Raw genomic sequence first — 9,476 nt, forward strand, 5'->3', positions numbered from 1 at the left:
GTCAAGAGAAATAAGATTTATCTTTAAACTATGCGCCGAAGAGATTCCGGGAACGCGTGAAGTGTTTATTTCCCGCGTTAGATAAGAAGTAGGAGACCAGGACGTGCTACAATCGCATACCCTTTTTATTCACTCTAGTTTTGACTCTACGTGACCAGTCAGAATACTTGAGATGTACCTTCTTTAGGAGAGAATAAAGATAGTTATAAAATACAGATAGTTATTTCTTCTTACCCACAATCCCAATAATCAGAATTAAAAGTTCGTTTCAACTTATTAATCCGATCTCACCACACTATTAATCATCTATTGATCAACCATTATCATCTAATCATGCCTAATATTTTATATTTATGGATCATAACGAAACGATATTAACAAATACCTCCGCACTATTGTTTCAAATATCGCGAAACCTAAGGTCGAGCTGGAATTATTGTTCAAATAAAAGTATTCCAAAATTTTGGCCTCTAAAGCATGCTCGAAAATCATTTTTACAACTTTTTAATTTTTTTATCGATAAACTAACTAGAGTGCGCTACGTTTGTTCAAGCTCATGAAATCTACATGCCTTTTTAATATTGAAATGCAGTCTCACATTTGTTTGCATTAATTTTTAATCTCTATGAATAATAACAGTTTCGTTTCTTTTTAATAACGTTTATAATTCTATTTTAACTTTTATAGTTTTACTGTTGGCGATGTAAGTATGAAGACTATTAACTTTTTATAGTTTAATTACTGTAGGAATGGTGAGCATGGCGTGATTAGGTCATGAGGTCACCGCCTGTGACAGTGCTCGTTTGTTTAGGGATAACTGTAAGGCGCGTGCGGACGCTTGGGCCGTTCCTCAAAAATAGAGGATAATAAACAGCGGTCTCCGGATTGGCTGGAGCGTTCAGGCGAAATCTAGAGTGCGTGCGGAAGGATGAGTGACTGTGGGCAAGGATCGTACGAATGGGGTATACATGGAAGTATCGGTTGCAAGTGAAGAGTCTAGGAATGCGTCTCTGAGTGTTTAGACTACGTGACCCACTGGGGCAAGGTGTGAAAAGTGCGTGGGAAAAACATGATTGAGACAAAGAGCATGAGTATGAAAGAGGATAGAGTGTATGGTTTAAATTAGAGTCTTATTAAATAAGAGTCATATTATTAAGAGTCTTAAATAAGAGTCTTAAACGAGAGTCTTTTGGGAGAGTTCTTTGGGAGAATACACGAGAGTTTTCAAGAGAGTAGTCAGTTAAGAGTTAGTTGCTAGTTGCTATTGAGAGTGGCAACAGTTAATTAACCCTTTGCACTCGAGAGGTGAGCTCTAGTCACCATTTCATAAAATTTGGAAGATCGATATTAATTAATATATCAAATTTAATGTAATGCAACAGTGTGCGAGGTATCGAAATTAAATAATTCTACGATTCTATTATTATACAATCCTTTACTTACTGCTCAAAAAAGTATCGTCAGTCTTTTAGTAGAGAATCTTTGAATTTCTACTCTTCTTTAGCGAAAAAATCCTCGAATGCAAAGGGTTAATTGTTAATCGTTGTTATTAGTTAAATAGCGAGCTGTCGTTCGTAGTAACCTAGTGAGGGCTTGTCGCGGGTTCACTAACTGTGACTTCGTCTTTTACATCGCACCTCGCTACCTTTCACCTCGATCCCACTTAACGTTGAAATCTCGTTTCGGGATTCTACATAATATTTGAGGTTTCGAACGGGATTTCTACATTATTTTGGTAAAATAATTTGAGAACATCGCTGTTAAATATGTAAGATACTAATTTTAGGAAAAGAAATCGTAAATCGACTAATACCGATTTGTGATCTTATTTTAGAAAAAGAAATTAGAAACCGGCAAATGTCGATATAGGTTCTTATTTTAGAAAAACAAATTACACATCGGTCAATGTCGAAGTAAGATCTTATTTTAGAAAAACAAATTACAAACCGGCTAATGCCAATGGGTTTTAAATAAAAGAAGAAAAAAGTATTGCCAACAACACGCGGAGTTCCCAAGCGGTCACCCGTCTAAGTACTATCCGCGCCCAACGAAGCTTAACTTTGGTGATCGGACGAGAACCAGTGCTTTCTACGTGGTATGGTCGTTCGCAACGACTAAGCTATTACCGGTAATTAAATAGGTAGTGAAATACCATAAGAGCTGTATCATAATTTCTTGTCATACGACAGCAATAACCAGTAACTGACGAAACGTATATAAAAAAAAGGTATAAATGTGGAGCATTCATAAGCATAATGATCATTGTAAAAGTACGATTATTAGGTAACACAAAATACAGATCAAGTTACTGAATTAGAAAGAGAGCCAGGTAAAAATTAAAGCGTGGGTAAAATAAAACTTGTATCGCAACAAAGGTTAAAGGCTTCATTCTAGCAACACACTTGGGAGCACGTACGACGGAATACGTTTCTTCTCGACAACTGACCCAGGATTTTTGGGTTTTCTTCCGCAGTGGGAAATCTCTCTCAATACATTTAGATCCTTTCGGCAATGTCATAAATTTCTTACCTCTATTCCGCAAGAGGACCGCCGACAGACATATGGCGGCAGCTTTGTGTTCGCGATGGCTCTCAATGGTAATGAATGCAACTAAACTGTACAATAATTAAATGTGAACGTTAACGGAGTATCGTTTCGAACACGCGTTTTATACTACTGATGAGATGTTACGGTGATCCGTGTCGAATACGTTCTCAATTTTGCTTCCTGTATTATTTCGCCGTGTCCTGTTCGATCTTTCCTCGAGTTTGTTTTGGTTGGTTAAAAGTAGACGCGAGTGGAGAAGAAATTGGAGTATTTTGATTGAACGTGAAGAACCGGACAATTGTGGGTTCGTTTGCAACCACGCGTGGTGGCAAGGCGTAGGAAATGTGGGACTACGAGTTGAAGAAGGTTCAGAGCTCGATTAACTGCTCGGTTAATCGGACCACCCATAAATCACCGACATAACTCTTATTTGGCAATCAGCCGCGTAGCCCGGCAGATGCTAAGCTGTTGTGCCAAATCCAGGATACCCTAGACTAGGTAGATTTGCAGGTGCTACGCAACGAGACAAAGGAATCCGTCGATCATCATCTGGAACAGCAGTACCAGAAGAAGAGGTTCGACATGCGGAGATAAAAGCCTCCGAAGTACAACGTGGGTGACGTCGTCATGATTGCAGTCGGCCCGGTAGCAACAGGCGAATGCAGAAAGCAGACGGTGGTAGCCGAGGGGCCGTTCAAGGCGGGCGGCTGTACTACCGCATGACCGATAAGAGGTGCAGGACTTACGGGACTTGAGGAAGTCGCCGAATCAACGCACCGTGGCGGCGGTGCACGTCATGACAAGATGCTACCCAGTGACTGGGGTAAGAAGGCAAACTTTGTTTTGTGATTGGAATATCACAGGTCCCTAATTAGAATAGACTTGTTCATGCTCAAATCGATTTGCAATCATTGGGTGAACATTAGAAACATGAGAAATAATAGCTTAATAAACAGTTCTGTACATCCAAGCCCCGAGTACTTTGAGAAAACCTGGTACACGGGATATACTCCACCAGAGGCTTTCATATATCTAGATGGTCAAGGATACATCCGGAATAGCGAAAATGTACCTTTGATCTATCATCTGACTAGGAAAGCAGGCAACACGGCAATTTTATTTAACACAAACGACATTATAAAAAAATATTGGTTGCTCGATACACGTTAAAAGCAACTTGTATGTAATTGTTAAAAAAAGACACGTCGTAAACAATCATGCAGCAATAAACAAATAAAAAACTCAACACCCAATCCTCTTTTGTATAGTGGATAGTATTCCGACGGGGAGAGGAATGATTTTGTTTTCTTTTCCTTTTGCCTAGTATTGATCATTTCCGCTTTATCTTTCGTAATTTCCAGACCGCTTATGCTCGTAGCATGAGTTGTATTGTACAAAATAATCTTTGAATAAATAAATATATACCTCCCTTCCCTCTTCTGCGCCTTCTCGTATTTATTTATTTATTTGTTTATCTAGTCGAGCCCCTTTTCGTAACTCACTTAAAACCAAAAGTTGTATAGATTTCGTGCCTTTCTATACATAGGCAAAAACGCATATAATATCTTGGGTTTATATTAACCTATAGCGATAAACGCTGTAGATTAAGTTTGATTTTAGATCGCAAATGCTGGAGCCATCGATCTCATAGTCTAAGTTTTCATTTGTAATCTCTTTGTACGTTTTGGTTCTTTTTTATAGGTATATTACTGTATCTAGCTTCTGACGCAATAAAACGTATGTTAAATTGGCAAATAAATTGGCCTGCTAGGGTAGCCTTACTCATGAGTCCCCTAGCAGATCTGGGACGAAACACAATTCTTTCTTTTCCTACCGTCTCTTCGCTCATTACCATTGTGAGCCATCGCGAACACAAAGCTGCCGCCATATGTCTGTCGGCGGTCCTCTTGCGGAATAGACGTAAGAAATTTATGACATTGCCAAAAGGGTCTAAATGTATTGAGAGAGATTTCCCATTGCGGAAGAAAACCCAAAAATCCTGGGTCAGTTGTCGAGAAGAAACGTATTCCGTCGGACGTGCTCCCACGTGGGTTGCTGGAATGAAACCTTTAACCTTTGTTGCGATACAAGTTTTATTTTACCCACGCTTTAATTTATACCTGGCTCTCTTTCTAATTTAGTAACTAGATCTGTATTTTGTGTTACCTAGTAATCGTACTTTTACAATGATCATTATGCTTATGAATGTTCCACATTTATACCTTTTCTTTATATACGTTTCGCAGGTTACCGGTTAATTGCTGTCGCGTGACAAGTAACTATGTGATAGAGCTTTTATGGTATTTCATTAACTATTTAACTACCGGTAATAGCTTAGTCGTTGCGAACGACCATACCACGCAGAAAGCACTGGTTCTCGTCCGATCACCAAAGTTAAGCTTCGTTGGGCGCGGATAGTACTTAGATGGGTGACCGCTTGGGAACTCCGCGTGTTGTTGGCAACACTTTTTTTTTCTTTTATTTAAAACCCATCGGCATTAGCCGGTTTGTAATTTGTTTTTCTAAAATAAGATCTTACTTCGACATTGGCCGATGTGTAATTTGTTTTTCTAAAATAAGATCCTATATCGACATTTGCCGGTTTCTAATTTCTTTTTCTAAAATAAGATCACAAATCGGTATTGGTCGATTTACGATTTCTTTTCCTAAAATTAGCAATATGATATTTTAAACAAAAAAATTCACTATCTAGAAAATTCTTCTCTATCTCTCGCTCTCTCTTACACTTATTAACACATGTTTATTCTTTGAAGATTCTCACGTAACTGTTTCATTCTGGCACATTCTTCTAAACATTTTTTATCAACATTCACACTAGATTCCACTCGCACATATTATATTTATGTAATCCCATATCACTTTCATTTATTCTACCTTAATACCATTCACACATATAAAACCAACACTCGCACTCTCATGAAAGTAATACTCACATAATAAATCACGATGTTGACTCGGCGTTCAGGGCGATATCTAAAATGCGGCAGAAGAACGAATGACAGCGTGAAAGGAGGATCGTTTTAACGTGATGTCTATGATTGTATCGAGTGATCGAGAAAGAAAGCCTGTGTATGAAAAGAGAGAGTGTTAGACTTTAAGTAAGGGTACAGGGGCGCGGACAAGACAGTCTGTGCAGAATGTGTTTACTAGTCGAGTCGTAGTGAATACAGAATCGCGTGTGCGAGAGGTAGAGTGTAATATTTTAGTTTAAAATAAATCTATTTTGTTAATAAAAAAGGAGTCGTTGCTTATTAGATGCGCAGATCTCTGTCTGCATAGCATTAATTTAACAGTAATCACATATTTTTATAAGAATTTATGGACAAAGTAGGATGGGAAACGCAGAGAGAAAAATGAAAGTCTCTAAGCAACACTGCCAAAATTGCATCCGAGGACTGCATGTCGCTTGCAGTTACGGACCTTCCAGAATTAATAGCATATCCAGAAAATGCTACAACGTGCGTAGAAATCGAAGTTATGCAACGTATGCTGTCAGAGGAAACGATAGGTATCAGTGAAAATATGTATTTATTAGAGAAATGTTGAATTATAGAAACGTGGAATTTCAATTTCCTTTACTATGATTTTTCAAGAATAAATGCACTAAATTATGTTATGAAAGTAGCTCGGACAAAGAATACAATTTTCAATTACTCAATAGTAAAATAAAAATTTTATAAACAAATATTTCTTAATAATAATATAACGTGTTATTCGAGTGCCTTTTAACCCTTTGCTCTCGTATTTGTATTTGAGGAGGCTACCGATCAATTCGGAATATTTTTCCATATTTGATCAAAACGAAAACATTTTTATAGGAACATATTACAATTCGACTTGTCGGTTTAGTAGAAAAATATATGTATAATAATATAAATAATAATGTTCGAAGTTTCAAATTTGAAATTCGTCATTTAACGGCTCAGTATAGCCTTTGACGTGTGTTACGTTACGTGTTATGTTCTCGATAATTGTATTTACGATCATGCTCGAGGCACTGGTTTTTGTGTGATAAATATCGAAACCGTGTAGGAAGCAAAATATTGATATATGGAACTTGACGAAACCTAGCTCTTTGTTTTTTTTTCTTTCTCTTTCGACTATTGTTTTCCTCTTGTTGTATATTAACCTGTTTAGTTGCTAGTTCTCAATTTCGTCTCGTATCTATCTAATTTATCTCGGTCTCATCTTGTGTCCATCTAATTTATGGCAATTGTCAGTTAGAATAAACCGGATTAAAAGTGTACACAAAGTTTTGCTCCTATTAAATCCAAGCCTGTCTCCTTCTATCTCTTTCTAATTGATATTTAGGTATTACTCATTACGAATTTCATTAATTTATAAAAGATGAATTTTAAGGAAATGAATTGTTTATCTAAGAAAAGTAAATTTTTGTGATTCAGGAAGCGAAAATAGAAATCAAGTTTCTACGCCAGTTTCAGTAAACATTCTTCAACATTCTGTTAGTAAATCAGTCGATGCTTTCGACGATTTAGAAAATAGAACGATCTTTTACGATAACAGGAGCTTTAAAGCAGTATCATCTAAAACAAGTTTGAAGTAAGTATCATACAAGTAAAGTTATAATAATTCTTAAAGAATATTTGTATCTTACTTATTTTTGATCTACATATGTGCAATTAGAAATTTGAAAGAATTTGAAATTAATTAAATTAATTAAATTTAATTTTAAGTTAGGAGTTTTTAACCATTCAAATATAACAAATTATAAGTACTGTATTCTGCATGTATTTTCATAGATATACTTTTGTCTATTTTATATATTTATGAAAATTTTGATTATTTCGACCAGTTTTGGTTATCAGAAAAGTGAAATTGTCATAAATTCTGGTACATAGGCAGGAAAAATTATTTGTTAATGATTAAAAGAATTTATTTAATCACGGAATGGAGTATTTAGTGTCACGATGTCGTATTATTTCATATGAAGATAATGTTGGAACCCGGATTGAGAACGTTATAGATCGCTTAATCTTTTGTAATATATACGTTTCTATATACAATACGAGTTCTGCATTGAGGCTACGTCGGCAAATGCAGTAACTATGTATCGGCGGAGGAGAATAAGAACTGCCTTCGTACAGCTTTCGAAGGTGCCTATACATTCTTACTTTTTGGAGGGGTGAAATAACCATTGACCCTTAATCAAGGTAGGCATGAGTAACATGTTTTAAACTCTACTGGCCTACCTTTATCAGCTAGGTCCTTTCAGTGACAGAGTCAACTGAGTTGGTCATCTAACAATAATAAAATTTTAGCAAACATAAAAATAAAACTTTTTAATAATTTTGTTCACGCATAATTGTTTTGATAAGCATAATTGGATTGATAATTTTTATTAACAATCGCTTATGTTATTTTACGTTATAACTAACAAGGAGAGTGCAAATCCTTTAGGACATTGATTTAGTTAAAACTTTGCAGATCTGTAGATTTAGTCATCCAGTTCAGGAAAATGTATCATTATAAGGGCAACTACTTGATAGTTTTTGAGATATTTATAATTACAGTTTTATTATTGGCTCAACTACAAATTTATATCGGATATTTATCAAGTGTCGTTGTGGCTTAACGGCGACGTACGAAAATTCTTACGCTGGTCACCAGGGTTTCGATCGAAGAGAAATTTTATTTACAACTTATTTTAAATTATTTGTTTTTATGAGCGAAAGAATAATACAAAATAAAAGTAGATTGAAAGAAAACTATTAAGTACGGACAAGATCAAACCCTGGGCTACCAGCGTAGAAATTTTCGGATATCGTCATCGGGCCACAACGGCATTTGATAACAATCGATAACTATTCGGAAGAAATATGTAGTTAAGAATAATAAAGCTTTAGTCATAAATATCTCAAAAACTATCGAGTAGTTGCCCTTATAATGATACATTTCCTTTAACTGGATAACTAAATCTACAAACCTGCCAAGTTTCAACTAAGTCAATGACCCGAAGGGCTTGCACTCCCCTTGTAAGTACAAAATCAGAATCAGTTAGTATGCAAAGGAAAATGATATTACGCACTGGAAATAAATTTTTCTTAATGTTTTCTTATTTATATACGGATAATATTGTTTATATTCTGTTACGATTTGTAGAGCATCTTTTTTTTTTCGTTTTCACCTTTCGTTATACAGTCTGTATATTCTCTGTATTAGTTTAACATCTCGTTCTGTACGATCGTAAACTGCTTGTAAATTTTGAATAATTATCGCCTGTTTCACATATCGTTGGATCTTTAGCTAAAAAATTTGCATTTATTTCAAATGAAGAAAAAATTTAATGGATGGTTAGAAATGAAATGATCAATATTAGCATTTATATAATGTTGCGTGTGTTTGAAATGTTTATTTTATTTTAATTTTGTTCGTATTCGTCTTCAGGTACCGGAATCATTTTTTTCTCCATTTTTGTAGGGACACCCGGGTAAAAAAAGATAGCTCCCTATTCTCTAATTTATTATTGCTAATTTAATATCTTTTTGATATTAATAATAACAAAAATTGATACCTTTTTTAATATTCGTTAAATATTCTTTTAAATTCATTCTCAGGAATATCCATTCGTGTAATTTGGAAATAATGTTGAAAGAAACTATAGAATATATAACAATATTAAATTGAAACTGAGAATTCAGATAAACGTAATATAATATTTTCACAAATCGTTTCTAAAAAGTTGTAAAGAAATAACTTTTTCTGTTTCTTGGGAAGCATATCGGAAAGTATAAACGAATCTGAATGAAGTAAGAATCTGTGAAAAATATCTGCAATCGTCTTTTTTCTTGTCATTTTCATACTGTAATTCCTTCTAAACAATTTACAAATTTTATGAGATGATTTTATCATCTATTCCATGTAAATATCGTATATAAAAGATAATAATA

This window comes from Eufriesea mexicana, unplaced genomic scaffold, assembly GCF_001483705.2.
Source record: "Eufriesea mexicana isolate 0111107269 unplaced genomic scaffold, ASM148370v2 scaffold328, whole genome shotgun sequence".
Lineage (NCBI taxonomy): Eukaryota > Metazoa > Arthropoda > Insecta > Hymenoptera > Apidae > Eufriesea > Eufriesea mexicana.